This window comes from Trichechus manatus, unplaced genomic scaffold, assembly GCF_000243295.1.
Source record: "Trichechus manatus latirostris isolate Lorelei unplaced genomic scaffold, TriManLat1.0 scaffold00144, whole genome shotgun sequence".
In the NCBI taxonomy this organism is placed as follows: domain Eukaryota; kingdom Metazoa; phylum Chordata; class Mammalia; order Sirenia; family Trichechidae; genus Trichechus; species Trichechus manatus.
The window spans coordinates 6835044-6862249 of NW_004444080.1; positions in this window are offsets into that span (position 1 = coordinate 6835044).

Below are 27206 nucleotides of genomic sequence, written 5' to 3' on the forward strand. Positions count from 1 at the left end.
CCCTAAAAAAATAAAGTACTTAGGAATAAATCTAACCAGGGATGTAAAAGACCTATACAAAGAAAACTACAAAACACTACTGCAAGAAACCCAAAGTGATCTACATAAATGGACAAACATACCATGCTCATGTATAGGTAGACTCATCATTGTGAAACTCACAATTCTACACAAAGTAATTTACAAATACAATGCAATCCCAATCCAAATACCAACAACATTCTTCAAAGAGATGGAAAAACTAATCATTAACTTTATATGGAAAGGGAGGTAGCCTCGAAAAGTAAAGCACTACTGAAGAAGAAGAATAAAGTTGGAGGACTCACACTACCTGACCTCAGAACCTACTATACAGCCATGGTAGTCAAAATAGCCTGATACTGGTACAACGACAGATACATTGACCAATGGAACAGAATTGAGAACCCAGATGTAAATCTATCCACCTATGATCACCTGAACTTTGACAAGGGCCCAAAGTCCATCAAATGGGGAAAAGACAGTCTTTTTAACAAATGGTGTTGGCAAAACTGGATAACCATCTGCAAAAAATGAAACAGGACCCATACTCCACGCCATATACAAAAACCAATTCAAAATGGATCAAAGATGTAAATATAAAACCAAAAACTATAAAGTTCATAGAAGAAAAGATAGGACCAATGCTACAGGCCTCAATACAGCATTAGCAGGATACAAACCATAACCATCAACACACAAACCCCAAAAGATAAGCTAGATAACTGGGATATTGTAAAAATCAAACACCTATGCTCTTCAAAAGACTTCACCAAAAGAGTCAAAAGAGAACCTACAGACTGGGAACAAATTTTTGGACAGTCCAAGTCAGACAAAGGTCTAATCTCCATAATCTACAAGAAAATCCAACACCTCTACAACAAAAAAACAAATAATCCTGTTAAAAAATGAGCAAAGGCAATGAACAGATACTTCACCAAAGAAGATATTCAAGGGGCCGACAGACACATGAGGAAATGCTCGTGAACACTAGTCATTAGAGAAATACAAATTAACACCACAATGAGATACCATCTCACGCTGGCAACACTGGCAGGAATAAAAAACAGTGGAAATAGCAAATGTTGTAGGGGCTGTGGGGAGATTGGAACTCATATGCACTGCTGGTGGGAATGCAAAATGATAGAACCATTTTGGAAGATGATATGGCACTTCCTTAGAAAGCTAGTAATAGACACACCTTATCCTGCAACAATCCCACTTCTTGGAATATATCCTAGAGAAATAAGAGTCATCACTAGAATAGACATATACACACCTATGTTCATGGCAGCATTGTTCACAATAGCAAAAAGATGGAAACCACCTAGATGCCTATCAACAGATGAATGGATAAACTTTGGTACATACACACAATGGAGTATTGTGCAACAAGAAAGAACAATGATGAATCTGTGAAGCAGCTCATAACATGGATGACACTGGCGGACATTATGCTGAGTGAAATAAGTCAATCACAAAAGGACAAATATTGTATGAGACCTGTATTGTAAAAACCCATGAAAAAGTTCACACATCAAAAGTAACGGTCTTTGTTGGTTACGAAGGATGGGGGTGGTGGTGGGGAAATACTAAACAGACAATAGATAAGTGGTATCTTGGGTGAAGGGTGAGACAGTACACAATACTGGGGAAGTCAGCACAACTTGTACAAGGAAAGATCATGGAAGCTCCATAGACACTTCCACACTCCCTGAGGGACTGAATTGCTGGGCGAAGGGCTGTGGGCAACATGGTCTCGGGGAACATCTAGCTCAATTGGCATAACACAGTTTATAAAGACAATGTTCTACATTCTACCTTGGTGAGTAGCGTCTGGGGTCTTAAAAACCTGTGAGCAGCCATCTAAGATACTCCACTGGTCTCACCCCTTCAGGAGCAAGGGAGAATGAAGAGAACAGGATACAAGGAAAAGATTAGTCCAAAGGACTAACGGGCCACAGCTACCAAGGCCTCCACCAGACTGAGTCCAGTACAGTTAGATGGTGCCCGTCTACCACCACTGACTGCTTTGACCAGGATCACAACAGAGGGTTCTGAACAGAGCTGGAGAAGGATGTAGAACAAAATTCTAACTCAAAAAAATGACCAGATTTACTGGTGTAAAGGAGACTGGAGAAACTCCGATAGTATGTCCCCCAGACACCCTTTTAGCTCAGTGGTGAAGTCACTTCCGTTCACTGTTCAGCTGGGGAGTGCACAGCCCCATAAAACCAAATGCGACTAATGAGGCTCAGCAGTCCAGGGACAAGGACTAGAATGCTGAAGGGGACAGGAAAGCTGGTGATAGGGAACCCAAGGTTGAGTAAGGGTAGTTTTGATGTGTTGTGAGGTTGTTAACCATTGTCATAGGGCAACATGTGTACTAACTGTTTAATGAGAAACTATTTTGTTCTGTAACCTTCATCTAAAGTGAGAATAGCATACAATTGGAAGAGTATAGTCGATGTCACTGAACTGTGCACGTAGAATTTTTGAAATGGTGTATCTTTGGCTATGTATATTTTCACAAAAAAAAAAAAGTTCGAGAAGGGAGAGGGTTGACATGTCGTGGGGTTGTTCACCAATGTCATAAAACAATATGTGTACGACTGTTTTATGAGAATCTATTTGTTCTGTAAACCTTTACCTGAAGTACAATAAAATAATTTAAAAAAAAAAAGAAAGGAAAATATAAGAAATACAAAGACTTAGGGCACATACATTTTATTAGATAAACAAGAGCAGTAAAAGAAGAAATGGCAGATTTTTAAAGGCTTATCAAAAAACTGTTCACATTAGATCTAAAATTATCCCATATTACTAATTATTAATATTTTATGAGGCAGTTTTATAACCTAAATTTGCAAAGCTTATAGAAATATACAGTTATTTATTGCCTCAGTAGTGAACCTAATTTTCCAAAAGCTAATTACAAACATCTGAAAATTGACAAAATTAATGTCAAGATTTACCAGATTCTTAAATATTTACATAAAAATTTTAAGCAAAAACTCCAAATAATTAATATGTTTTTGTCTGGAGTCTAGAAATTCAATCAATAATTTAAGCTACAATATTTATATAAGGTTATATTTCATTTAAAATTTTATGATCATCTTTTACAACAGTCTTTGCTCCCATACCTCATGCCAATTCAAGAAATATTTTGCTGTAGAGATATTTTCCTTTTTTTTCCCCAAAAAGGCAGGATAGATATATGGCTTGAAAGCCATTTCAAATTTATTGCAAAAATGAAAATCTTAAATCAATTAAATGTGTGTAGTCTATGCTTTCTATGGTATCTGCCTTTATCATGGAGAAGAAACTGAGGGATCACCCTGTGCCTTGGTAGTTTGGTTCACAGAATTCAAAAAGACACCTGACTCTGGTATATTGCTTCAGGACATCTAATCAAGCCAAGTAGTTTTGGGGCATTCTGCTTTTGCCTGGGTGGGTTTACAAGTAGTAATTTATTTTAACCACCCAGCCACGCATTAGGTGTCCAGTAATTTAGCTGTTTTAGGTTATATGCTAAAATACCAAAAACCAAACCAGTTGCCGTTGAATTGACCCCACGTGTTACAGAGTAGAACTGCATTCCCCAGGGTTTTCAAGGCTGTGATCTTTTGGAAATAGATTGCCAGTCTTTTCTTCCAAGTTGCTTCTGGATGGGTTGGAATTGCCTACCTTTCAGTTAGCAGATGAGCATTTAACTTCCTGCCATCCAGGGACTCTTAGTGATATACTTATGGAATGGTAATTCTAAAGGAATCTTTTTTTTTTTTTTTTTTAATTTTCAAATTACAACTCAAGCAAAGCAGAAGAAATACCCCACCTAATCCTTGTGTAAGAACCCTTGCTTTCTCACTGACAGGACATTCTCTGTATGTAGTTGGATCTCCCAGTGGCAAGGAAGAGAGTGTCAAAGTTTTTTGTTTGTTTGTTTTTGGTGCAAGGAAATCAAGGCAACTCCTGAGTATCAGCCACCAGATGAGGATGTGATGGATAGTATTGCTTTTGGGGGACATGGTATTCTTACCACTCCTCAACTAATTTTAGGTCTCCTCCTTCCCTATTCTATCCATTTTCATTTGTCTGGGAGGTGAGGAGTGCAAATTAGTCTTTAACCAGGTATTTTTTTCTCTTCTCTCTGATAATCCCCTTTACTTTGTCTAAATCCTATTTTCTTTTTGTGAACTAATAATAATGCATTTTCACCCACAATACTGCTTTTCTGTCCAGATTGTCCCTTGCCTTCTATTACATTGTTTAATCTTCTACAGATTTCCACCCTTCTCTGTTTTATTATACTAAAGAGTGAGGAATCCAATAACTCTGTTGGATTTTGCATAATCCAACATAATTCATGATCTGACTTTGAGGTTCTAGCACTACTCAACATTTGTGAGGATGCAGAGGGTTGAGAGGTCTTTGTAAACTTTGAAAAAGCCAGTAGCATGAAAGCTTTTTTGTTCAATTTAAAGTTTATTATCTCCCATAGAATTATACTGTTTGAAGTTCAGAAATTAGTTATTTAACTTTTTAGTTGGATTACCAGAATGCTATTTGAATAATGAATATTTAGGGACCATGAATTATCTTGGAAATGATAAAGTGGAATTAATTTTAATTTCTCATACCTTCAGCTCAATCGTTTAGCTGTTTCAAGCAGAAATTTCATAAGGAAATGCCTTACCTTTTTAAGAGCAGACTATCATGTTCTCGTTTAAGTAATTTCTGAAACCTCTGGATAATTATTTTCTTTCTATTAGTTCCCAGTGTTTTTGCCCTAATTGCTCCAGGTCAAGACCAGGGTTGTTTGCAGGAGGAAAATTTAGCACACACGTTCTTGAGGAGAGTTATTCACAGTTAAAAACTTTAAATAGCAACTGGCCTCGTTTTTGAATTTTTTTTTTTTTTTTTTGAGGAAGGACAGTGAATGAAGAGATATTTCATTATAGAGGGATTATTACTTCCTACATTTAAAAAATATAAAAAACCTGGCATCTATTTAAATCCCCGTTTATCCTTCCTAGAGGATAAATTAGATTATAAAGATTTAAACGTTTCTCAACTCTGTTTTCCTCTTTCCATATCTAAAACCTTGATTGTCATCCAGTTTCTGCATGGTCAGTTGCTGTGATCATCCATCAGGGCCCTCTAGATTTCTTCATTCCCCCTTACTTTTCATTTGTTTTTTAGAAATTTGGAAACCCTGGTGGTATAGTGGTTAAGAGTTTGGCTGCTAACCAAAAGGTTGGCAGTTTGAATCCTCCGGACACTCCTTGGAAACCCTATGGGGCAGTTCTACTCTATGCTATGAGTCAGAATCATCTTGACGGCAACAGGTTTTTTTAACAGGTTTGGAAATTCAAGAAATCAGAGAACAGTGTGTTGGCAAACTTTTATCTTGACTACTCCCTTTTGAGTAGGGAAATGTAGGAATCTCTCATATAATCCCCAACCAAAACACCCCTAAACGAATGAGAACTTCATCTCCTGACCGAGGTATTCATATAAATCTGTCTTCTAATGCCTCCAGTAGTGTTTCACATCCTACTTCTGATGCCAGCTACATTTCTGACGTGTAACATATTTGTATGAGAAGACAGTATATAGACATACAAGTAAAGTTAGATTGTTTATAATTTTATTAGCGAAAGATACAAAATTGTGTTAAAAATAATATGGACGTATAAGGCAGCACATAAATTTTCAGCATAACTGACTTGGTTCCCAAGGTTTGTAATGGCATAAAGGTGGGAGGGAATTTCAATTCATCAATGACACTGTACACGTGTACACATGATGAACATATGGTGCACACATGAAGTAGAGTCTTCCTTGATTTTTGCGAATCCATTTGTAAATGCCACTGTCTTTTTTTGCTTGAGGCTTGAATTATCATTCTAGAAGTCTGATTATTGTTAGATAGACACATAGATAAATAAACCCAAACCAAACTCATTGCCATCCGGTCAATTCCAACTCATCACGATCCTACAGGACTGGCTAAAACTGCCCTATAGAGTTTCCAAAGAGTGGCTGGTGGATTCAAACAGCTGACCTTGTGGTTAGCAGCCAATCGTTTAACCACTGTGCCACCAGGGCTCCTGTAGATAGATGGTAGATAATCATACACACACACACGCATATATATGATTAAGGTACTGTTTACAGATATACTGTTTTTTTCCGGTTTGAAAACTTGCATAACTTGCAGTTTGCTAAGTCACATGTTTATCTGGTGGGAGAAACAAAATCAAGATCCAGGTGTCCTTTTCTTTATTTCCAAAATTCCGGAAAGCCCATTTCCATTGAAATTGTGTATTCATCTCATAATTTTCCAGTAAGAATGCGAGGGAAAAAAGTAGTCACAAATGTTTTATGTGTCTGAAATTACCAATGAATTCCCAAATATTATAAATTTCAAGTTACCGATATCCAGGATAAACATCTTTCAATTTTAACAGAATTAATTTTCTTTGTTTTTGGTGAGAAAATCAACTCTCCATTTTCTTCCTAGGTTCGTTTGTATCCAGGTGCTACACCTACAAATAACCATTCTCATTAAATGCTATAGCTCTCCAAGAAACTATTTTATGTACAGTATTGTTCTAAACCACCAAAAAATTCATTCTTTAAGAGTTACACTAACATTCATCAGAACTTATCTTTAGGGATGTAATTTGATAAAACTGAATATAGTTTTAAAACAAAAACAAATCTTCACAGTCTTTCTAGATAACGTAGTTTCATTTGAAAAGGTCTATCTTAAGGAGACATCTGAGCCCCGAGGAAAGATTTTAACAGTGAATATTTCAAGATCAGTGACACATTTGTAAGAGAGAAGTGTGGTCGATTTTTACTTCCAGCACTCTTTAAATGTGACAATTGATAATTGCCAATTATACTCATGAGGTGTATTAAACTCAAAACTAATTTTGGAAACCATTGATTAAAAAATCACAGCTAACAATAATTATAAGAGTACGAAAGTAGAATGCAATAATTCAAAGAAAGATTCATTATCTATACCTATTTCTAAAGTTAAATATGGACCGTTTAATCTGACAGGAAACTGGTCAACTTTCTAAAAAAAAAATATGAAATTGTATCCCAATTGCAAACCATAAATCAATATTAATCCTAACTGTGTTAATATAGTTAATATAAAAACAAAATCATAAAAGCATTAGATAAAAATATTAATATATATTAATTAATCTTAGAAAATTAAGCATGATATAAAAATCTTAAGGGAAGAGATTAATAAATATTATTACATAAAAATAAAACCAAATACATTTTAAAATCATCTTTTGCAAGGCTAAGAACACCATATGTATGTTAAAATCAAATTACAAAGCAAAATACACTCATATGCTGGAAACTGTTTTTGTATCATTAATATATAAAGATAACTGTTGGAATCGACTCAATGGCAACTGGTTTGTTTGTTTTTAGCATCGTAAATTAAAAAAATGAAAATAATAATGACCGCAAAACTAGTATATTATTATTAGGCCAGTTACAAAATAGGAAATAGAAATGTTCATTAAATATATGGGGAAAATATTCAACTTTGCCGGTGATAAAACAATTACAAATAAAAACAGCAATAAGTAACAGATCTTCACTTGGCAGAGTTTTTATGATAATGAGCAATACTAATAATCAGTGCTGGTGAATGTGTGTGAAATACACACTTTTATATAATTCAGTCTTTATAAAGAAAATAATATATTTATATTTTTAAAATTTTCTTCTTTTGTACCTAAAAACTTCCGTTGTAGGAAAATATCCAAACCAAAAAACCAAACCCATTGAGTCGATCCCTACTCCTAGTGACCTTGTAGGACAGAGTAGAACTGCCCCATAGGGTTTCCAAGGCTGTAATCTTTTTACTGAAGCAGACTGATGCACCTTTTTCCCACAGAGCTGCTGATGATTTCGAACCACCGACCTTTCAGTTAGCAGCCGAGGGCTTAACCACTGCACCGCTATGACTCCTTGTAGGAAAATATAGTAAGGCAGTATTAAACTGATGACGAACATAAAATCATCAGCATTGCCATGCCAACTAGCATGTCTTAAAAGTAAGTTTTTCTCCCCAATTTTTAAGCTTGTCCAAGAGCATCTATCCAGCATGTTTCATAAGATAAGCCCTATTTTAAACTCTATGTAGACAAAATAAATAAGACTTGGTTCTTGCTTTGAAGAGCCTTAAAATTTAGTGTATATGGGTGAGTGAGAAGTAGATAATAGTATAATTAACTACGTTAAATAAAAGTCTGTAATAAAGATGGGTGTTTGTCTCTAAAACCATTACAAAAAAAAACAAAAAACCCTGTTTCCATGGAGTTGATTCTGACTCAGAGTGACCTTATAGGACAGAGAACTGCTCCATAAGGTTTCCAAAGAGTGGCTGGTAGGTTAGAACCCCTGACCTTTCGGTTAGCAGTTGAATGTTTTAACCACTGTGCCACCAGGGCTCCCTAATGCCACCTTTAGGGAAGTGTTAATATTATAATTATAAGCCCCAGATCAGTCCCAGTTTTTCATATTTTTATTTTACTGAGTCTTTGTTTTCTACCATCTCCTGATTTTCTTATTGCTGTGTGTGGTGTTCAGCCTCCAAGATGGCCTCCTATGAGTGTCTCCTTCACTCCCACACATTGACAGGACTGACCTTTGTAAACAATGGAATATTGTGGAAATGATGGTGTGTGTCTTCTGAGGCTTGGTAATAAATCCATCATAGCTTCCACCTCTCTCTCTGGAATCACTTGATCTTGGGGTAGCCAGTTGCCACATCGTGAGAACACTTCAGCAGCTGGATGGACAAGACTAGGTGGTGACAAACAGGCTTCCTGCCAGCAACCAGCTCTAACTTTATAGGTGTGCCACTTTGCAAGCAAATCCTTCAATCTCATTTAAGCCTTTGTAGGATTGCAGCTGAAGTTGACGCTTGACTGCAATCTCGAGAAACTCTGAGCCAATACCTTAAGCCACTACCAGATTTTTGACACCATGAAAATGTATTTGATTATAAATACAGGCAGTCCTCACTTTGGTGCTCTGGTGTGCATGAATTTCAGTTACTGTGGTTTAGTTAAATAATACCAGTCCCCCTACAACAATGTTTACATTTAAGTTAGCAGGGTGTATTAGCTCTGAGTACAAACTTTGTTCCATCTCTCAATTCATGTAAATGTCACTCATTATGTTCATGTCACTTTTTTGAAAATCCACCGGCGATTGGTGAATGCAAACCTGTTATTAATTTCATGCACAGACAGGAAAGCATGTATTTGTGTTGCCCTTTTTCTCTTCCATTGACAAACACGAGTTATTTTACAAAATAAATAGTCAAAACTGGCAATTGACCAACAAAGATGAAAGTGCAGCAAAGAAAAAGAGAAAGTTTTACTACTTGACTTTGCATGATTCAAATACAATATAAATGGGATTATATAGGCAATAGTTCACTATGGGAATGTCGACACTACTGTCATTATAAAATCTTTATGAGTGCAGTTAGGGGAACTCAGTGAAGATAAACTTATTAACACAAATAAGGAAAGTGATTGTGATGAAAAAAATGAAGATATTCCAGACCAAGTGAAACAGGCAAAATACCGCATACAAAAAAAAAATCATGCAGATATTTGATGACATTAAAAACACAAAAGAATAAAATATTGGAAACATCCAAACATAGAAAGGAGTAGGACAATTTGCCAAGGTATAGAAAAATACTCATAGGACAGGAAGAACGCAAGCCCTATTCTGACTACTCTTGATGAGTTTTCTTTTCCACAATTAAATAAATTAAATTAATAAAAATCAAAATTAATAAATTCACAATTAATAAAAATTAAATTTTAAATAAAATAATTCTCAACACTCCTTCCTTAGGTCTTAAATTAGAGAAAGAAAGATAGGCAGACAGACAGACAGATAGATAGAAAGATAGTGACTCATGGCAACCTTACGCTCAACAGGATAAAAAGTTGCCTGATCTTGCGTTATTCTTATGATTGTCAGCATGTGCAAGTCTATCATCGTGTCTATTGTGCCAATCCATCTCCCCAAGGGTCTTCCTTGCTTTCACTGGCACTCTGCTTCACCAAACATAATGTTCTCCTTTAGCAATTGATCCCTTCTGATGATCTATCCAAAGCAAAGGAGTTATACGATGTTCTGTTGTGATCTATAAGGTTCACCTTGGCTAACTTTCAGAAGTAGATTACCAGGCTTTTCTCCCTAGTCCATCTTAGTCTGGAAGCTCCACTGAAACCTGTCCACTATGGGTGACTTTGCTGATATTTGAAATACTGATAGCATACCTTCCAGCATCACAGCAACACACAAGCCATCATAGTCTGACAAACTGACAGATGGGTGGCAGAAAGTCTTAAGTTTCAATGCACTAAATAACTATTAGTTTTACTTTTTTAAATTTCCCTATACATATATACCCAACAATAAGAGAGAGTTTTTAATGTTTTGACAAAAAATATTTAAAGGTCAATGAAAACTTTTAAATTTCCCCATTGATTGTTAAGATTACTTTGCACAGTTCTGGTTTCCTTGGTCATTTTTACAGCTCTTCAACTCTGCCAAATTTTGTGATAATTTGCTACACATTAGTAGATAACTAATATACTATATTCCAGACTGCTTACTGGATGCCTTAGAGCTGAACATTGAGCCCACTCACTTAAGATTGTCAATATTCGGATAAAATATTAAAATCTTCTGGATCTCATTGTGAGAATGTTTCTGCAGCTGGATAAATTTCTCTTGCCTCTAGTATGTTAACCAGAAACAGGTGCCAATCTCTTTCTTTCATTCATCTCTTTTAGTTGCTGCCTAAAAATAAACAATACTTGCCAGAGCTAGTATCAAACCTCTCAGGTAACTTAGTGGTTGGAACCATGAAGAACATCTGCTAAAATCAAAATCTTTAGTTTAGCAAGAAAAAAAAAGTAATTGTTGAAAAATATTCAACTGCAATTTAAGGCCATCATTTTTGTTTTGTTTTGTCAGAAACTGGGCTGTTGTTTGTTTTTCTTTTCTCTGGAAGATTTTACGTTATCTCAGTATTTTTATTTTCAGTGTTTCTAGTGAAACTGAGGCTCTGGAATTTTCTTTATGTCAAGGTTTTTAATTAGAGATTTACTTTCTTCAGTAGATACATGGATATTCAGACTTTATACTTTGGGTGTGCATCACTCATTGTAAGTTGTATTTTTCTAGGATTTTATCCATTTTATCTACACTTCAAACTTATAGGCATAGTTTTCCATACTTTCCAATTTATTTTGTTAAAAATATGTAGGGTTTTTTTTTTTTTATATCCCCTGTGTAATATTGATGATGACCATTTGTGCCATCTTTATATTAATCTAAATTGCTAAACATTTATCAATTTTATTAGTTTTTGCAAGGAATCTGCTTTTTTGGTTTTGATGTATGGTTAAATTCTATTTCACTAATTTCTCTTCCTATTTTTATAATGTTCATCCCTTCAATAATGTGGCCTAATTATTACTTTTTTAAAAATAGAATCTTGCATCATTGATTTTCCAGCCTTCTTTTCCAATATAGACATTAAAAGAATAAAGAAAAATAAGCCAACACATCTTAACATATGTCCCACAAATTTTGTCTTAATTACCAATTGTATTTCAAAATATGTTAAACTTTATTCTTAATTATTTCTTAAGCTATGGGTTATTTAGGACTTTAATAATTTTTTTTAATACATTATTATTGTTGTGTGCTGTTGAGTCCATTCCAAATCATAGTGACCCTCTATGACAGAGTAGAATTGCCCCATAAGGTTTGCTAGGCTGTAATATTTATAGGAGCAGATCACAAGGTCTTTTTTTCCTGCAGAGCCACTAGGAGGTTTGAACTGCCAACCTTTTGTCCAAAGTATGTGAGATGAACTCTCACCATCTTTGCATTTAAGGAGCATTTGAGCTGTATTTCTTCCAAGACAGATTTGTTTGTTCTTTTGACAATCCATGGTATATTCAATATTCTTTGCAAACATCATAATTTAAAGGTGTCAGTTCTTTTTTGGTCCTCCTTATTCATTGCCCAACTTTCTCATGCATATGAGTTGATTGAAAATACCACGGCTTGGGTCAGGTACAACTTAGTCTTCAAGTGGACATCTTTGCTGTCTAACACTTTAAAGAGGTCTCTTGCAGCAGATTTGCTCAGTGCAAAGAATCCTTTGATTTTTTGACGGCTGCTTCCATGGAAATTAATTGTGGACCCAAGTAAAATGAAACCCTTTACAACTTCAATCTTTTCTCTGTTTATCATGATGTTGCTTATTGGTCCAGTTGTAAGGATTTTTGTTTTCTTTATGTTGAGGTGTAATCCATACTGAACCCTGTGATCTTTTGATCTTCATCAGTAAGTGCTTCAAGTCCTCTTCACTTTCAGCAAACAAGGTTGTGTCATCTGCATAACACAGGTTGTTAATGAGTCTTCCTACAATCCTGATGCCCCGTTCTTCTTCATATAGTCCAGCTTCTAGGATAACCTGCTTAGCATACAGATTGAATAAGTATGGTGAAAGGATACAACCCTGATGCACACCTTTCCTGACTTTAAAACACCAGAATCCCTTTGTTCTGTTCGAATGGCTACCTCTTAAATCTATGTATAGTTTCCTCATGAACATAATTAAGTGTTCTGGAATTCCCATTCTTTACAATATTATCCATAATTTGTTATGATCCATACAGTGGAATGCCTTTGCATAGTCAATAAAACACAAGTAAACATCTTTCTGGTATTCTCTGCTTTCAGCCATGATCCATCTGACATCAGCAATGATATCCTTCATTCCATGTCCTCTTCTGAATCCAGCTTGAATTTTTGGCAGTTCCCTGTTAATGTACTGCTGCAGCCATTTTTGAATGATCTTCACTAAAATTTAATTTTGTTAATGATATTGTTTGATAATTTTGGCATTTGGTGAGATCACCTTTCTTTGGAATAGGCATAAATATGGATCTCTTCCCGTCGATTGGCCAGGTAGCTGTCTTCCAAATTTCTTGGCATAGATGAGTGAGCACTTCCAGTGTTGCATCTGTTTGTTGAAACATCTCAGTTGGTATTCTGTCAACTTCTGGAGCCCATGTTTTTTTGCCAGTGTCTTCAGTGCAGCTTGGACTTCCTCCTTCAATACCATAGGTTGTTGATCATATGTTACCCCCTGAAGTGGCTGAAAGTCGAGCAACTCTTTTTGGTACAGTGACTCTGTGTATTCCTTCCATCTGCTTTTGATGTTTCCTGCATCATTCAGTATTTTGCCCATAGAATCCTTACTTAGGGATTGTTAAATTGTCTTTTTTATTAATTTCCGTTTTTATTTTTTTTTAAGACATATAGTACTCTCTAGGATTTAGCACCTTCTTTTAAATGCTCTAACTGCACTCAGAAAGAATACATATTCTGTAAATTTAGTAAAGTTTGGTAATCTTAATTGCATAAATTTTCAATATTCTTAGCATAAACAGTAAAGCACTTGACTACTAGCCGAATGATTAGTGGTTGGAACCCACCTAGAAGTGCCTCAGAATACAGGCTTGGTGATCTCCTTCTGAAAGACTATTTGGTCATTCTTCTGCACCAAAAAACTGGAGGTAAGATTTTAGTTAAGAAACAGTAGTTGTTAGCTGCTGTCTTAGTTATCTAGTGCTGCTATAACAGAAATACCACAAGCGGATGATTTTAACAAAGAGAAATTTATTTTGTCACAGTCTCAGAGGCTAGGAGTCTGAATTCAGATAGCCAATTCCAGGGGAAGGTTTCTCTCTCTGTTGGCTCTAGGGCAAGGTCCTTGCTCTCAATCTTCCCCTGGTCCAGGAGCTTTTCAGCTCAGGGACTCTGGATCCAAAAGATGCAAGCTCCCGGCTATGCTTTCTTGGTGGTATGAGGTCCCCCTCTTTCTACTGGCTTCTCTCCTTTATATCTCAAAAGAGATTGACTTAAAACATAACCTAATCTTGTAGATTGAATCTTGCCTCATTAACATAGCTACCTCTAATCCTGCCTCATTAATATCATAGAGGTAGGATTTACAACACATAGGAAAATCACATCAGATGACAAAATGGTGGACAATCACACAATACTGGGAATCATATCCTAGCCAAGTTTTGACACATACTTTTGGGGGGCACAACTGCTTTGGACTTGGCCCCCAACTTATGGTGAACCCATGCACAGTGGAACAAAATGTTGCCCGGTCCTACTTGTCAACCCCATGATCAGTTTAGGATCTGACCTTTGTGATCCATAGTGTTTTCATTAGCTGTTTTTCAGGAGTAGATAGCCAGGCCTTTCTTTCTAGTCTGTCTTAGTGCATTGAAACTTTTTCAGCATCATAGCAACATGCAAACCTCCACTGACAGAGAAGTGGTGGCTGCACATGAGGTGTATTGGACAGGAATCCAACCCGGGTGTCCTGCATGGAAGGTGAGAATTCTACCACTGAACCACCAATGCTCCATAGTTATGAAATAGCAGTCACTTTTAGAGTAAGTAACTGAAAAGAATTTGGTAAATTCATATGTTCTCCACAAGATTCCTCTTGTTATTTTTGCTGAAAAAAATATTTAAATTTCATAATTGGACAGATTAGGTAGTGAACGATTTCCAGAATATTTAACCTGATAATCCCAAACTAATATATACTGTTCCATCTTCCTTAGGAAATGGAAGAGGAAACAAGCTATTCTAAAACTACTGGCAAATAAGAATGATAGGGCTTCTATACACTTTATGCCAGGAATGCAGTTGTATACAAAGGCTGTATAATGAGCAATCTCAGTAAATGCATCTTTCAAACTATGCACTAAAGTTTTTTTTCTAATCCATATCCATATACTCCATCCAGAGAGGCACTGAATGATCCCAAATCAAGTGCCATGTATTCCTTCTTTTTCCCATTTTTTTTTCCTAAAAAAATCCTTTCTCACACATAAAAATATGCAGAAATGCATAGGGTTTTTATTGTTAGGGTGCTATTTTCTAGGTGTCTCAGTTTTTAAACATTCAAAGCCAGTCTCAAAAAAAAAAAAAAAAAAAAGAAAAATTGAACAGAAAAAAATAAAAAATCCCAAAAAGTGGATGTCTTATATAAGTATTCACATATACACATGTGTATTAGTTGTAAAAATTTCATGTTTTATTAAAGAACGTAGAATTTTAGCTTCTTTATACTATGGGGTGATTTATTCTTTTAGCCTGATATCATAAGAGACATTCCAATTCCCAAAGCTTTGACATCTGTGCTCTTTGCAAACCTTTGCCCAATGTTTTTATTAACTCGATTTAATGGAACCTTTTTTATGGTGACCTTAAGAATTTAATAACTCCTCAATGTAAGGACAATACCATCTGCAGGCGCCACTGGGATTAAACTGTGGTAGTTCAATGTGTCTGCTGGAACACATTAAAGAAAGGAAGGAGGGGAAGCAGTTACACAAATCAGTCACTTCCCTCTAACCGACAAGTACTGTTACTGTTTATGATGGTCAAACCCAGACACGTGTAGGAAATTTCTGTGGGCTTTAAGGTAATATGCAGCTCACTTGCAGCTCCTTAATAATATTAATCTAACTTTTAGCATGTCAGATATGCTAGCAATCTTCAATTCCAAAGTGTCTCTCCTTCTGACAGACATTCTGCATATCTTTTAGATAAAATCAATATGTTATTAGTCATCAACCTGACGCTAGCCCATGAATTAATCTTTTTCTGTCAACCTAGCAGTTTCTAGCCTTCTGTAACTCATCCTCTCAGTATGGATGGGAACTGGGTTAATCTAATTAAGGGAAAATTAACTTTTTTTTTTCCCCTTTGTGGTACTCCCCATCTGTGTTAATTCAAATCTCTGTAGACAGCTGCTCCAAGCAAATAATTTTATGCTTGACCTTTTATGTGCAATATTAAAGTGGTATAGATATATGCATGGGAAGTCAATGAGCTGTCTCACCTTTAACATCCTTTAACATTTCTTTAACCCTCCTGTAACATTCTACTAGTGCTAGGAAAAATTCAGCTGAACACAGGCAATTGCTAAATGACAGTGATACATTTATTTGGGTTGCAAAAAGGATTCTGTCACTTCCGCTTTGTGTTTAGTGTATGCAGTACCGTTGTCTTTTTGAAAGGTAAATTAACAATAAGTGGTGACAGCACTATGGGTGATTTTGTAGATTTGACAAGCAAAGGAGGTTAACAGTATATAATATACAAAACTAATCATTTCTATTGTTGGTACTTATGTGATACAATGACAATACCTGTTAAGAAAAAAAGCAGATTACAAAGATGATTTCTCTTTGGGCCAAGACAGTAAAGCTATGCTCTCTCCATCCTTTGGTTAGTACTAAGATTATATTAGGATAATATAGCAAGTTTTATTCCTAAAATCCTAGCAAGCTCAGTTTTGAGGCTCAGCCACTGTCATGGTTTAAAGATTGCAGATCTAGTAATCCCGTGGCCAACATTTGAAAGGAGTTTGTCCCCTGGGCAAAATGGTTTCCATTTTATATACTTTCATTCCTCTTCTAGTTCACCCCACTCCTACCCCCTAACTGCCTGTAGTCTCTATCTTATACTCTCCTTTAAGGCGTTTAGGAAAATCTTGCTTTTCCTCAACAAATCAAATCTGTTCTAAAGAAAAAATAAATGACAAGGCATTTCCACTTCTGAGTGAATATGAAGAAATATATTGTGTCCTCTCAGTGCTACGAGAATAAAAGTATTGACCCTGCTACAGAGAAGTGAGATATTTAGAAGGAAGCAGTGCACGTATTTTTTACTTCAGCAAATCCCATTTACTGTTTTTTTTGTTTACAAGTCATTATTGCTAGGAATAACCATACGAAGCAAAGGTTGTACAAATAGGGAACAAGAAAAATGTGCAGCTAAAACTAGGGAATATAGTAATTTACTTTACATTTTTTAGGACAGTAACAAAGTGTATATAACCTACGTTTGTTTGAAAGAGTTTTGATAAAAGAGTAAACATGTATATACCCACCATCTACACTTAACTAATAGAACAATGGTGCTATACATAAAATTCCCTAAACTAACCTCTCAAATTGCAAGTTCCTCCCATTTTATGTATACAGTTATTATGTATTTTAGTTCAATCTTGTTTTTTTTTTTTTTTTAAACGCCTTAAATTTGATAACATTATTAAGGTGGATTTACACAGTTAATGTTTGCTTTGATTTACAACATATTGACTGCAATTTTTGCTCATTATTCCTTTCTGTATCTCAGGCTTTCTATCTGGGATCATTTTCTTCTTGTCTGAAATTCATTCTTTAGAATTTCTTGTATAGAGTATCTGATAGTAACAGAGTTTTTCAACTTTTGTTCATCTAAAATATTAAAATTTCACTTTCATGTCTGAAAGATAATTTTGTTGTATACACTTCTAAGTCAGAAGCTGTTTTTTCTCAGCTCATTATGGATAATTTTACACTTGTATTTTGGCTCCATTATTGCCATTCATGAGTTAGGCTGTAGGTGTCTTTGTTTCTTCTCATAGATGATAATATTTTCTCTCTGACTCCTTACAGTATCTTCTTTGTGTATATTGCTGTCTACATTTCATGAGGGAACTTTGCTTCTACATATTTTCCTTGGAATTCATTGCAATGTCCAAATATTAGAAATTTTCTGATCAGGTCTGGAATATTCTGTCATTTTACCTTTAAATAAAGATTCTCCCATATCTTCTGTCTCCTATCTTCTGAAATTCCATACAGATTGTTGAGAATTTTCACTATTCAAGTCCTTTAATTTCTTTTTCGTTTTTTCCTGTCTGCTTTTTGCCTCTGGAGTCCCTGGGTGGCACAACGGTTAAACCCTTAGCTGCTAACTGAAAGGTTGGTGATTCGAGTCCACCCAGAGGCACCTTGGAAAGAAGGCCTAATACTCCAAAAAAATCAGCCACTGAAAAGCCTATGGAGCACAGTTCTACTCTGACATACATAAGGTTGCCACAAGTCAGAGTCGACTCCAAAGCAATTGTTTTGGTTTTTTGGTTTATTGCTTCTAGACATTCTTTGGATTTTTTTTCAAGATTGCTTGGACTATTTTTTAATGACATTTTGGTTTTTACTCATATTTTATTTCTTTAAACTAATAGCTATATTTTGTTTATTTAAACAAAGTGAAAGTACTTCATGATCTGTGTCTGATAAACTATAGTCTTTAAGCCTTTGTGTCTCAGCTGCCTACTATTTCTTCTGGCTAATGTTCACTGTTCTTTGTGTCCTTGCATGCTTTGTAATTTTAGAGTTCATGGACTGCGGGACTTAAGTTTTTATTTTTGTATTAAAACTTTGTTCCTCCAGAAAGAATTGAATTCCTTTGACGCATAGGTGACTAACAACTAGGACTGCTGTAAAAATATGCTATGAGGTTTTTGTTTGTTTATTTGTATCCTTCATTTTGGACTGAAACTTCAAATGAGGGTTGTCCTAAAATTGTGAATCCTAAACAAAGACTTTCGTCCTCTGCCAAATGCCGAGGTTAAAATAGCTTTATTTCTTGCTGTTTCTTTCCATGTGGCACATGTGTTTCTATTTCATCCTTTCAATAAGAATGTACAAATTGAGCTGTATAGAGAATATTTTCCATTACATTCTCTGTCAAGTTTGCTCAGCCCAAGACTTTACCTCTTACTTCTTAACTCTTAATAAAGTCCTCAAAAGTTGTAATTTGTGGAAGTTAAGTTTGACCTTAGCTAGTCTATTGCAACTTTGTGCTTATTTCCAGGGGTGCCTGGAGCCTTGATGGGACCTTTGAGCAAACTTGAATGAATTGTTCTAACAATGATTAGTCTAGTACTATGTAGGGTTTGAGACAGACTAAGAGAAAACTTGTACCATCTCGTTAACATTATTTGTAGAAACTGATGGATGATTTGCACCTGGTTGCTGGTTTTTCTCTTGATTTCTGCTCTTGAACACAATAATGCACACTTGTTTGTGCTACATTAACAGAGGCGTATAAAAGACCTTTCTTCTTGGATGACACCAGGATTCCCCTGAGACCAAGGTATCTCATAGATGATGCTGACAATCTGAAGACAAAGTGCAAGTTTTGCAACTGAGAAAGGATACTGGGAGTTGTGTTTGTAAGAACTGGACCTCTCTAATGTTTGCCTGTGCTTTCTTTCTCCAGCTGTACTGTATATTTTACTTTTATTAAAGCCTTACAGGAGTATACTCTGCAGAGTCTTGTGGGTCCTTTCAATTATCTGACCTTATGTAATGGCTGCACAAGCATTTGACAGATACCTTCAGGGCAAAAGCCACCTTCAGAAGATGCTTACTTGCTGCTCACTTCCCAAGTTTCCTTCTTTTTCTTTGTTTTCACCCTCTTAGAATTTCTTATATTTTGCCAGATCAGCTTTCCACTATTAAAAAAAAAACAACTCTTAAAGATGTCTAATACGGTGCAGTGGTTAAGCTCATGGCTGCTAACAGGAAGGCCAGCGGTTCCAACCCACCAGCCTCTCCAAGGGAAAAAGATGTGGCAGCCTGCTTCTGCAAAGATTACAGCCTTGGAAACCCTACAGGGCACCTCTACTCTGTCCTACAGGGTTTCTGTGAGTCGGAATCAACTCCACTGCAACAAATTTTTGTGGAATATGTCATACTTCCTAGAATAAAAGCCAGTAAAAATTAAAATACATAGAGAAAAAAAAAAACAGTAGCTAAAAGAAAAATCACGTCTTTTATTTCTCCTCAGAGTATTAAGTATTATTTTTACTAAAACAAATTTCCAGATACTCATCTTGCATACTTTGCAATCCAGCACTACCGTCACTACCACACACACACACACACACACACACACACACACACACACGTCTACTTAGAATGAAATGTGTACATGTGTATGCCATATGTATACCCATACCCACGGCCGTTGAGACTTATAGTGACCCTATAGGACAGAGTAGAACTGCCTCATAGGGTTTCCAAGAAGTGGCTAGTGGATTCAAACTGCTGACCTTTTGGTTAGCAGCCAAGCTCTTAACCACTGCACCACCAAGGCTCTGCCATACATACAAAAGAAATAAATAATTCTTGCATGTTGGTGCCATTCAGAATTCAAATTTTTTCCAACATCTCCCACTCATCTTTCTTTCTGTTGCCAGATAATACATGGTTCGATATACTTTACTTTTTAGAGTTTATGCCATACAAAACGGCAAATAAACATGGAAGAGAGTGTCTTATCCATAATTTTCACCCTTATGTGAATGAATGACTACCATCACATTTTTTACTGATAACAGATTGTAAGGAGAAAAGAATGAGAAGAATATGAGTGAACTGGGAAGCTGGACAAACTTGTGTGGGAGAGGAGATGTATACCAGCTCAGAAGGAGGTGATGTAAGAATCCAGGGTACCCAGGGCAAAGCACTTGTGCTTGGTTCTGGCTCAATTTTCCTGATAGCCTATGAAGAAGAATCATAGTTCAATAATACAGGCTTTTGTTAACCAGGATGTGTGTATTTGGCAAAGAAAAGGGTGTGTGCATCATTGCCCATGTGCATGCAACCTGCTTGCTTCTTTTTAATTGGCACCAGCCCCTCGTTTGAGTGGTAGGTGGCAGACCCTCAGTGGGTGCTCTGTAGCTGATCGGCTATGATGAATCAGCCTTCTTCAAAAAGATTCTAAGCCTCATTTCTGAGCTTAGGAGTTTTTAGTTGGTTTCATTTGTAGAAAACCTATGAGTAAACCTTTCACCTGAAAAAAGATGAAAGACAATTTCATGTAGAGAAATCTTCCAGGGACCCAAACAAGGAGTCAGCTGGAGATAGACTATTTACAAATATATTCTGTTGATTTTGATAATTTAAAAGAAGGATAAAAATGTTGGTTTACAATGTCATAAAACAATATGTGTACTACTGTTTCATGAGAAACTATTTGTTCTGTAAACCTTCACCTGAAGTACAATAAAAATAAAAAAAAAGAATCAAAGAGCATCAACCATTGGCCAATGCATGCAAAATATTTGTCTCTGAAAAAGATTCAAGGAATTTTTTTTGTCATGGTGTCTAACTACTTCCTATGATGTTATTTTCATATGTTTAAATAAATCCTGGAATTGTGTTGCCCATTAAAAAAAAAAAAATGTTGGTTTAGATCTCAGAGAGGGTGAAATAAGGCACAATGTCTGGTGACTTCTGCCCTATGGTTTTATGCCCTTCTAATTAGCTGGAGAGGCTATGTTATTTTTGAAAATATAAATTTCTGTAAACTAAAGAAAAAAAAAATAATAGTGTGTCAAGAATAGAATTAAAATAGGAAATGCCTTAATTTGATATTAGTTAAAATAGAAAGTCTGCAAAATATTTGCAGGAGTTGGATAAACACTAGACAATGTTTTAATTTAAAATAGAATATAATTGGCATACTAATGTGTTTCCAGTTTAAGTTTAGTGTTGAAATGGGAAGTGGATCTTGTCTGTTACGGAAGAGTCACAAATAATTTATTTCTAGACTATTCTTAAAATTTCAATAAACAAATGTCAATAGTCATAGAATGGATATTAGCTTATGTTTAGATATATAGCTGATTTGACTAAATAATATCTGAACTTTTTTTCTTATTTATCCAGTCTGAACTGATCACTTCTTTTTAATAATTATTTTCTGCATCAATCTTATAAAACATTTTCTTTAAATGACTCTTAAATTATTGATTTCCTCCCATCTTTTAGATTACATAACACCCAAAATATCAGGTACCTCTTTTTTAAATCTCTGTATGGAACCTAGCATTATTGTAGTGATTTGTGAATATTAAAGTATCAATGAATTTTATTAAATAAATTATTGAACACAGATATGCCCTTATGTATAAGTAAATTATTAAAATTTCTCCTAATTTACTATTTGTTTGTTTGTTTGTTTTTTGTCAGTGGGAGGCATCAGAGCATCAATACATATTATTTTATTCTCAAATACATTCCTAGGCCACCTATGACGGTTCTACATCTTAATAAAGTGCACAGGCTTGGAAGCAAAGTGTTCAGATTACCCATTTGCTAGCTCTGAAATGACAACTGAAGCTTCAGGTTCTTTATGTGTAAAATGTAGACAGTAATTATATCTAATGCAGAGATTTCTAGTGAAGAAATAGGTTGGGTGAAACAATTAATGAAAGTGGTTGGTACAAGTTAAAGCTTAATATCGTTTATCAAAAAATACAGGATCAACTGAAAAAGGTCAGAGAGAGAATTAAAAATGTGGTGCATATATGAAATATTATTCAACCAATAAAGTCCTGATACACGTTACAACATGGATAAACCTTTACAACATCATGCTGAGGGAAATAAGTCAGCCACAAAAGGACAAATACTGTATGATTCCACTCATATAGGGTATCTAGAATAGGCAAGTGTATAGAGACTTAAGTTTATTATTGGCCACCAGGGGTGACTGGGAGGGAGAGGGAAAGGGGGACTTCTTGCTTAAGAGACACTGAGTTTCTGTTAAGGGTGATGGAAAAATTGGAAAATAGATAATGGTGATGGTTGCACAACATGATGAACACAATGTCCCTGAATTGTACATGCGAAGAATGTTGAAATGGCAAATGTTTTGTTACATATATGTTTACCACAATAAAAATAGATTGGTGTAATAAACCTATGCCTTATGGAAAAAAGGAAATTGACTATGGGAAATTCAGAAAAGCTTCTGAAAATCCTAGGAAAAAGGTAAATTTTCACATGTAGTAGAAGTATCTTTTTTATTACTTATTTAAATTAATGGATACTGAGGAAAAATAATCTTTAATATTCTCACCTGGGAATGTGGTGCATGGTAACTATATTGTAGGTGTCCAATTACACAATAATAAAATTTCTTAAGGTTGCTAATACTTGTTTCTATTGTATAGGGTTTTCAATTTTATCCTGCAGGTGAGTAAAATATTTTATCTTGAATTAAAAGGGCTAATAGATTTTAAACGTGTAATTAAGTAATAGTATATATAAATGTCATATTACATTGCCTATTATGTATTAAACATTTTCAAAATTTTGTATTGTTATCATCTTTATCATTATCACCATTATTAGTATAAGCACTGTTCAAAAACTCAATTGCTGTTTATTAATTTACTTTAGAACGCTTAAAAAGGAAATCAAACTAATAAGAAATAAAGCATAAGCAATGGCCACTGGTGAAATGCCAACATGAAGCAACATTTTTTTCCCCAGACTTTTATTCTGTAGGTGCATGTGAAATAGACATAAAGCTTGTGTTCATGAAATAAGGATTGGGTATGTCTCTTTATCTATCTGTTAGTTTTTTTTAAAACAAACTTTGTGGAATCTTCCCAGATATTCTCTCTTCAAATGTCATCCTCAAAGGTAAGAATAAATCTATCCATTGGTAAAGATTACTCCCTCTCCTGTACACATATCTGTGTTATTTTACTTACTGTGAATTATTGAGAAAGTCACAGGCACATTGCTATAAAGTGTTACAATATACAAAGCATTCCATTCTGCATGCACCAAGTACAAAACCAAAGATTTCAATTTGCAAAGGCAAGAAACTGGATATGATGTGTGAACATATATACATTAAGTGGCAGAGAAACTTACCCCTCCCCCAAAAAATAAACAGGTATTTTGAAAGTTTATATTAAGTGGTGAGAAAGGGAGATTATTGAGCAAGATACCTTAACATTAATGGCTCTTTTAGTTTATAAAGCTTACTCAGATGACTTAAAAATGTTAACTTTAAAAATTTACTTCCTTAACGTTTACCTAGATAGCCTAAAATACCTTTTCTTACCTAATAATTAATCAAACTATAACATTCATTGTAGATACTCTTATAAATCATTAACTAATAACAATTATCTGATTTGAAAGTCTCACTTTGAGCTTGTCCACATTCTCATTCTTTTCCCTTAAAAATATGCACACTTGTTTCTCCTCCTTCCACACCAGTAAGATTGGATACAGTAGAAGTTAGTTAGCACTAGCATGATGTTCTTCTCCAGGAACTGATCCCTCCTGAAAACAGGTCCAAAGTGTGTGAGATGTAGTCTCACCATCCTTGCTTCTAAGGAACATTCTGGCTGTACGTCTTCCAAGACAGATTTGTTCATTCTTTTGGACATCCCACTTGGTAAATTACAGAGTCAGCAAAAAAGAGGAAGACCCTCAACGAGATGGATTGACACAGTGGCTGCAACAATGGACTCAAGCATAACAATGATCGTGAGGATGACACAGGACCGGGCAGTGTTTCGTTCTGTTGCACATACAGTCGTTATGAGTCCGAACTGACTCGATGGTACCTGTTAACAGCAACAGTTAGCACTAACTTCCTTTCTTCTTCCCATAACATTCTTTCAGAACCCATTACTGCAAAGATATTGTAATCTTACAAACAATCATTGTAAGGAGCTTGGATAATCAAATACCAGCTTCTGCCTAGAATCATCAGAAAATCCCGGTGTATCACTTAATTATCAGACACCTCATTTGATACTGGTTTATATAATAATGGTCATTTATTGGTTTGTATTATTAGATGATTCAGACATAAAATAGCTTTCAAAGTTGTATTGATTCAATGGCTCACTAATATTCTCAATGGCCCAGTTATTTTAATGTCTTTCAGTTCTGCCTTCAATGGTATCAACTTCCTCAAGGGAGAATGGACAGAGGGTTCACTCTTCACAGCATACCATTCAGGAGGAGAGTAAAGTCTGGCTTCCAGTAACTATTGGAAAAGGAAGAGGAACACTCTTTTCCAAAAACTCCTAACAAACATCTGCTCTTTTTCTCATTGTATTAATTTAGGTTACTGCATAGTTGTGGGAGAAGCATTGAGGAGAAATTCAAAATATGTAGTAATCCAGAATTACATAATCCAAGGAAGACAACATAAGTCTAATTTTTCAAATGATTGAAATACGGGATCAGTTTAGGCTACTGTAGACTCTAACAAGGGATCTCGAAGTCTTTCCATCTATTCGAAGCTGCTACTGCTGCTTCATCTATAAAGTGTGAATCTTGGAAACTACCTATTCCATTTCCTGCAATAGATAGGCTAAAATCTCCTGTAAAGTCAAGAATTTAGGCTTCTGTTTTTGACTAAAAATCTCAAGATCCTATCTATAAGTGTTCAGCTGCAATACTAATTAATTACAGCTTCAAGTGAAAGAAACACAACTTATACAATCTTTATGCATAAAACATACTAATCATTTTAAACATTATACATTCATGTTATCAAATATTTACTTATCGTTTCCCGTTTCTCAGAACTCCCTAGAGTATACAAACTTCCTAGAAGAGAAAATATCTCGAGAAAACATGGGACCTAGAAAACTAGTAATTCACCACTACAGAAAGTTGTTGCAAATTCCCAGAATGATGGTGAGAGAGATTTTTGGATAAGAGTGTTCAAAAGAAAAGATATTTAAAAAAAAAAAGACAAACTTATCTTTAAAAAAATCAAGAACCACCTAATTGGGAATAAAATGGGCAAAACACATAAACTTGCATATTGGATAGAAAGGTAGCTAGCTAGGTAGAGACAGAGAGATAGCTGCCGTGGAGTCATCTCCACTCATGATGACCCTGTGCACAACAGAAGGAAACATTTCCCGGACCGGCATCATCTTCACAATTGTCTGCAAGTTAGAGTGCCACATAGTGGCTATTGTGCCAGTTTATCTCTCTGAGGGTCTCCCTCACCCTTGCTGGTCCTCTATTTCACCAAACATTATGTCCTTCTCCTGCGATTGATCTCTCCTAATGATGTGTCCAAAAGAGGGTCAGACAATGTTCTGTTGTGATCCATAAGGCTTTCATTGGCTAACTTCCAGAATAAATCATCAGGCCTTTCTTCCTAGTCTATCTTAGTCTGGAAGCTTCACTGAAACCTGTCCACCATGGATGACCTTGCTGGTATTTGAAGTATCAGTGGCATAGCTTTCAGAATCACACCGACATGCAAACTACCACCGTACAAGAAACTGACAGATGGGCACTGGAATCAGCATACTACAGATGAAGAAATACTAACGGCCAATTAACATATGAAATGATGCTCAAACTCATTAGTTACTGGAAAATAGTTTTAATGAAAAACTAAGGGAAACTTTCAGTTAGATAGATTGACCCAATAGCTACAACAATGGAGTCAAACATACGAACAATCTTAAAAATGACACAGGACAGAGAAACATTTTGTTTCTTTATAATTAAGGTTGACATGAGTCAGAGCCAACTGGACGGCAACTAACAACAACTCTAATTTTAAACATTTTATTCACTGGTTCAGTGCATTTTGAATTAATTAAATAATTTTTAAGTTCCTGTTCCCATCTAACATTCAATGATTCTTAAGTTTTTGTTGGTGAATTTAGTAAAGATCTCTGGATCATAAATGATTGCTTTGAGGTGCTAATTTATATTATTTTCTCTAATTTTTCCCAGTATCTGATAAAAAATATCTCACCTAAATATGTGTGGAATTTGTTAATGTATCATTTTCAGAAAAGTGAATTTTTCACTGTTACAACTGTGAATATGCACTTATAATACCATTACATATTTTGCATTGTCTCCTGTGATGGAAGCTGAAATTCTGGGACAAATCTATCATTAATAGAGCACCCTTATGTTTTGTTTATAAATTTACAGTTATGTCAATTAAAGCTGTCAAGTAGAGCACACCCTGTTGCTTTGAGGAATACTGAACTTTCTTGTCTTTAAAAATTATTTTATTATGAATTGAATAGTTAGAGACTGTTTGTAGAATATGATCTAAAGACTAAAAATACAATGAACATCCACTTACCCATCAGTCACTTTACAAAATGAAATATAAATCATGAAGGCCTATGCATGACCTTTTCCTGATCTCATCCCTTTCCTCATATCTGAGAAAATTACACTCCAGAATTTTAAATGTATTGTTCATTTATGGAAGTAAATCCCATCTTTCTACTTTCCAGATTTTGCTCTTAAGCAAGGCCCTTTCTTTTTTCTATCTCATATTATAATACAATTTTTCTGAGAAAGATATCAAATATTGTGTACATTACATTTATCGCTGAG